Source organism: Ovis canadensis, chromosome 8, assembly GCF_042477335.2.
Source record: "Ovis canadensis isolate MfBH-ARS-UI-01 breed Bighorn chromosome 8, ARS-UI_OviCan_v2, whole genome shotgun sequence".
Taxonomy (NCBI): Eukaryota; Metazoa; Chordata; class Mammalia; order Artiodactyla; family Bovidae; genus Ovis; species Ovis canadensis.
The window spans coordinates 70,475,339-70,482,359 of NC_091252.1; positions in this window are offsets into that span (position 1 = coordinate 70,475,339).

The following is a 7,021-nucleotide window of genomic DNA, read 5'->3' on the forward strand; positions in this document are numbered from 1 at the left end:
GGCCTTGTAAAATAATACCTAACTCTACATTTTTGGTTTTACTGAAGTAAGACAGGTATACTGCTGTAGTACTTTTTAGAAAGTTCACCTTCCATAAATCAAATTTTTTGTGTGTCATACGCTTAGTTGCTAAATGGAATGTGAATTCTTTTTTTTCCCCAAAGCAACCTGGAAAACATAAAAAATGATAAACAACAAAAGATCTGTCTAGTGACAAACGTCCCTAAGGAGAAAAAGGCACCAATAGACCGCATGATGAGAAATGTTTTACATTCCTAGTTGACCCAGATGACTGGATCCTTTGCTTAAAACTCCAGCCGTAGTCTGGTACATATGCAGTTAGGAGTTAGGAGAGCCCACTGGGAATTATGGATTTATTTTTGTATGTAGGAAAGAATCTTTCTTTTAATTAGAATTCTTTGGTTTCACCAAATTAGTTTTTGTTTAATTCATGCATGTATCAAAGGATAAGTTACAAAAGAAAAATCAAGCCTTGAATATAAGTTTATGATATTTTTCTTTGAGAGAAAGAATTATGTACATAAGAAGAATCCATATCAGAATGGGTTCATGGAACTTTGCAGAAAAGATGCCAGTAACTATGGCATCCTTTTTGTAGATAAGAGACTAAGTAAGGCTCAAGTACTACAGCCTTACAGTTGGTTTTCATTCTAACTACATTTACAAAAGAAAAAAAAGTCATGCAATTCATAGATATACAGCTTCCTCTCAGAGATAATATTTATTAACTATATTCTTCTAATTGGCAAAAAGATCTAATTGGCAAATATATTTTCAATGTTATCTGATTTGATTATCTATTGAATGTCAAGTATATGCTGGTCATTATAAGAAAAAGAACAATCTAATACAAAGACCTGTATTTGTCTTAGCAAATCTTACCTAATGATAATATTTAATTCACATTTAAGGCACTTGACATTTTTTTCATGGTATGGTTTTAGCCAGATCACCAAATAAACTGGACTTTTATTTATCTCTATTACCTGAAAGATTTCTAGATAGAATGGCAAAATTTAGTTCCTTAGTTCAAGAGACCCTGTAGCAACTGATTAAAAATTCAAGACACCTCCCTACATTTCTCTGTTATTTGCTTTTAACCTGGGCCTGCTCCCCCACACAGGAACCCACACACACATTGACCTCTCTTCCTTTGTTTTTTCTTTCATTGTTTCCACATAATAAAGATATCAAACATATTTATGACATAGCCTTTTCTGACATGAAGGTATTTAAAAAATTGGCTCTTTCTTGTGACAATGTGATAACATGTAGCCCAAGGGGACAAATCAATTTGTTAGTAACTGCTCATTTGAATATTAGTGATAATTCATTCAACATAAACAGTGAATTTGCAGCTCTGCCAGATTTCACATTTATGCATCTATTTCTGTTCCCTCGCTTAAATTGTACCAGGGATTTAGAGCCTACAAAGCTTATTTATTTTAAAAAAGATATATTCCTTTGAACTCCCTTTAGACTTGACCATCCTTATTACAGTGATCTCTTTTTTCCTGAGTCAGGATGCTTTCAACAGGCAGCAAGACTTTGCCATTGTATAAGTCTCATTGGTGGAAACCTGGAGAACATACAAATTCAGACTCCTATGTGCACACACGTGTACCCACTCAGTGGGAATGGATAGAGCAGGTCAGGAGAGCATTCTATAAAGGTCATTATCATCTGTGAATTAGATTGCCTTCTGAATGACTTTGAGAAATGAATTAGAAACTCTAGATGGTAATGGATTTTATAGCCTTATTATTAGATGCAGTTTTGGGCAGTGGGGGAATATTTTTAGCAATGTCTGTCCTTTTTCTCTCAACATTCAACCTTTACTATCAAGTTCAGTATGACTCCTAAAAATGAGGTCAGAAGTTGTATTTTCAATTTGATTTGTCCAAAAGATGTTCATTAACTATTTCTCTATGGAGAGCACAAATGAACACTGGCTTGGAGGGATGCTCTTGTCATTCATCTCGCCATGCTCTGTACATGATGCAATAGGCTACTGGGATTGGTATTGATTGAGAAGATGCTAGAGGGAAATTAGCAGCCTATAACAGAGTTATGGGTTCTCCATTTTCCAGGCACAGTCTTTGGCTTTATTTCTAAGAGGTCCATGCAGTGAAAAATTGAATCAGTTTCTCATATAATTCAAATCAAAAGGGTAAGTGATCTGGGTAGATAGGTCCAATGGTGGAAGTGGCCCCAGAAGAGACAAAGAACCAGGAGCCTCATATCTTAGTATCCTAGAAATTGTTGTGCCTTAGGGTGAATTGATCCCTGAATGGGATTGGCTTCAATTTGAAACTCTCTCAGAGTTTAACTGGGGTTTATCTGTTTTGTAAATTATGCTTATTTAAATTGAACACTATTTCATCTAATTTGGCTTATTTTCTTTTTAAGGGAAATCAGACACCATGTATACATAATGTCAACTCAAAACTATTAGAGTGGCAATAATAAACATTGAAATGAATGTGGTCTCCCCTCCAGTTAATATGGTTTAGTAGAATTAGCATGGCTTTGTATAGATGGACTGGAATTCTGCCTCTGAAACTTACTAGTTATGTGATTCCAGGCAAGCTAAAAATAGACATAATACTACCTAATTGATTGATTGTGAACATTAAAGGAGATATACACATGTGTACATATTTCTATATCTATGTGTTTATATCTGCCTATGACAATTTTAAAACATGGTTGCTAATACTTCAATTTGCTCTCATTGACAAGTTGGATCTGGTTGATGACCCCTTGCTTTGAATCTGATTGGGCTTGTGTCTTCTTCAATCAATATAACACAGTGAAAGTGCTGTTATGTGACTTCTGAGTTTAGGTCATAAAAGGTCAAATTGCTTTATTTTGTTCATTGCAACTGTCTTACTTGGAGTCCTGAGCCACCGTGTAAGAGGTTTGTGGCCTAAAGACCACAATGTTGTGAGGAACCTCAAGCTGCATGAAAAGGCCAGGAGTAGGTTCTCTGGTTGATGGCCTCAATTAAGCCCAGCTTTCAAGTCAACCCAGCCCAGGAACCAGACATATGAGATAATGTTTCAGGTAATTCCAGCCCTGAAGTGTTTGAATCATCTCAGCTGTTTGAGATTTTTCAGCTGAGCTCTCAGGCTTTGTGGAGCAGAGATAGCATTTGTGAGCATAACAAAATGATATTCATCTCTGACTATATACCTCATAGATTTTAGGTGCAATGCTTAGTGTTTGGACATTTACAAAGAATAGTATTTGATCACAGCTAGTTCCTAGAATTGTAGAGTGTAGCATACAGCTGCAAAGGACCCTAGGGATCTTTCAGTCAAACCCTCCATGTATAGATGATAATAGGGAGGCCTCGAGAGAGACTGACTTGCCCAAAGTTAATCACAGTTAGTGACTTTCCCATTTGAATCTAGCCAGTCACAGGAATATATGAAATCTATACAAAAGAGAAGAGAGGGAGTTCCTTGGTGGTCCAGTGGCTAAGACATCGTGCTCTGACACCGTGCTCCTAATGCAGGGAGGCCTAGCTTTGATCTCTGGTCAGGGAGCTAGATACCACAAGCTGCAACTAAAGATCCCATGTGTTGCAACTAAGACCTTGTGCAGTCAAATAAATAACTTTTTTTAAGAGAGAATAAAAAATATAGTAAAAGTATCCATCAAGCAATAGGACAGCAAGTATTTGTTGATGATTCAATCATTTCTTAGGCACAGGGTTCAGGACTAAATATCAGTCACATTTCTTTAGGATACGACTCATTTTTCCCTAGATCCAGGCTTTGGCTGCCAATCCTTATTCTTTATAACAGCCTCTTTAATAAAATCTGCATGAAGAGTGGTATCTCCTTCTTTTATTGACTATTCTTTTTCTTTCTTTTTTTTTTTTTTACTGATTACAAAATCAAACAACCTCTCCCTATAAGTAACCTTCTTAATCAAAAGAGATAAGCTCAGACAAACGGGATTCTGGTAAGTGACGGAGAATTTAATTGAATTTGCGTCATGAGGTTTTCATGAAACTTTCTCCAAGTTCCTAAAGTCAAGGGAGCTATAAGAATTTGAATGGAAGGTTTAGATTTTTTTAGATAGGATGGGGAAAATAATGTTTATTTCAAAATATAATAGCACATTCTGAAGAGAAGCTAGCTATTTGGGGAAGTTATGTGCCATCAAAATCACTTGGACTGGACTGTGAAAGGTCATCTATTATAAATGGTTAAACATTTTAGTGACTATGTTTCTCTTTAGATTTGGCCTTTCCTTCTACACTATCTTGTCACTGATGTACAGGCTTGACATTTGAACAGAAGCTATTGAATGGAGTGGGGAAAGACCAGTATATTCTTTAAAAACTCTCCTTCTATTTATTTATATCTTAAAAATACAAACTCCTTATCTAGCCTATCATTTTATGTTTCTATTTTTAATTTTTAATATAGGGTTTCACTGGAGAGTTCTGCCTTGATTCCCTTCTCAGCTTTGGCTGAACAAAATACTAATATTTAATTTTTCTGAAAGGGCTTAAAGTGTACTTTCAGTGGAATACTTTTATTTTTACCCTGTGTGTGCTATTTTTATAATAAAGTGGACCATTGAAAAGCTTTAAAATGTAATATAAATTTGTTTTGTTACCAGGCGTTCTAGGTAAATGACAATCTTACAAAAAATAAGACCTCTCTAATTTTAAGTGTCTATATGCTAAACTATATTTATGTAGTCTACTAGATATATATCAATACTATATTGGGTGAGGAAGGAAATATGGTCGAAATAAAGGACAGTGAGTTTCACTTCTTTATCTCATTGATTCAGTATGCATATTTAAATCAGTTCAGTTGAGTTCAGTCACCGAGTTGTGTCCAACTCTTTGCGACCCCATGGGCTGCAGCATGCCAGGCTTCCCTGTCCATCACCAACTCCCAGAGCTTGCTCAGGCTCATGTGCACTGAGTCAGTGATGCCATCCAACCATCTCATCTTCTGTTGTCCCCTTCTCTTCCTGCCTTCAATCTTTCCCAGTGTCAGGGTCTTTTCCAATATTTGAATCAACCACAGAGGGATAGTGAAACAATGGGTTGTTGTACTAGAGTCAGTGGGGTCTAATGGCTAATAGTAAAAATGCCAGGGTTTGAATGTCTTCATCATTTCTTTGCTATGCAATTTGAAACACGTGATTTAAGCCTTCCAAGCTTGTTTCTGGTTTTTCAAGATGAGACAACAGTAGTACCTATCTCTATGAGTTCTTAGAATAATTGAGAGATATATGTGAGTTGTTTAGCAGGGTTCTTGGCACACTGCAAGATATGGCTGCTGTTGCTGTTGTTACCTGAAAACATTCCTAGAAGAAGATGTCATTGAAACCGGTGGCTATAAAGGAGCATTCAGAGCACGGAAGGCAGAAAGCATTTGGAGTGAGTGTTCTGTCAGGAGCTGGACAATACTTTCACAGGACTATGGACGTAGTTTTTAGAGGGGTCTGAGGATATTAACTCAAAGCAATCACCTGCAAGTAAAGATTTTCTTTAAGTCACATTTTATCTTTTGAAAAATACATGTCAATTTTGTATTATATTACATAATATATGCTTATAGGTATTAGTATAAGAGTAATATGCCTCTTTCACCTTGCACTACAAGTCCTCAAGTATAATTTCTTTTCTTGGGGGCTGAGACCTACTTTTTCTGTGGCTTCTGGCACTCTGTCCTTGTTGCCAGATGGAGAAACACAAGGGGAAGATGAGAAAGAAGTCACATGCAGGCTGGAGGCAGGAGTTTAAGTTGGACCTGGTTATGCCTTTACAAAAAGGACGCTAAATGAAATATTCTAGTAGTATCTACAACACTAGATTGTGAAGGCTTTTTAACTGCTAGACACTGGGTCAGGCACTTTATAAGGAGAAGTAAGAAGTGTTAGTCCCTCAGTTGTGTCCAACAGTTTGTGACCCCATGGACCCGCTAGGCTCCTCTGTCCATGGGATTCTCCAGCATGAATACTAGAGTGGGTTGCCATTCCCTTCTCCAAGGAATCTTTCCAACCCAAGGATTGGACCAGGTCTCTTGCACTGCAGGTGAATGCTTCATCTCTGACCCATTGGGAAAGCCCATTTCATAGATATGAGGAGATGTTTTGAAGAACAGAACTTTTAACTGAATGGATGCAGGGCATGGAAGCAGATTATGACTAAAACAAAGACTCTGATGTCAGACTGCTTGGGTTTTGTTCTTTACTCTGCACTGTGTTCTAGCAACATGACATTGAGAAAGTTACTTAACTTCCGCCCCATAGTTTCCTCATCTAAAAATAGAGCTAAAAATATACTTACCTCAGAAAGTTTCTGAGAAGATTGAAATGAGTTATTATATGAATTTTGAAATATTTCCACACCCATGAGAAGTTTTGTGCAATTATTTGCTTGTTGCTATGGCAAGTTGAAAGAGAGGGAAGCTATGTGTGCAAACACTCAAGGAACTGTTGCTACAATCATGTTGATCAATGAACTGATATTTTTGAAATTTCTCTCACTGTTACAGACATCCCACCTCGCCACCAATGTTTCAGTTCAGTTCAGTTCAGTCGCTCAGTCGTGTCCGACTCTTTGTGACCCCATGAGTCGCAGCACGCCAGGCCTCTCTGTCCATCACCAACTACCGGAGTTCACTCAGACTCACCTCCATGAAGTCAGTGATGCCATCCAGCCATCTCATCTTCTGTCGGCCCCTTCTTCTCCCTGCCCCCAATCCCTCCCAGCATCAGAGTCTTTTCCAATGAGTCAACTCTCCGCATCAGGTGGCCAAAGTACTGGAGTTTCAGCTTCAGCATCATTCCATCCAAAGAAATTCCAGGGCTGATCTCTTTCAGAATGGATTGATTGGATCTCCAGACCAAGTCAAAAACTTAACACTTGTTAGGGGCCAGGTGGGCTTAGGAAATGAATGAAACTGTCAGGAACTGAGATGAATGGGGCCCTGTGAAAAGGGTTGCTGCTACTCAGTGCCAG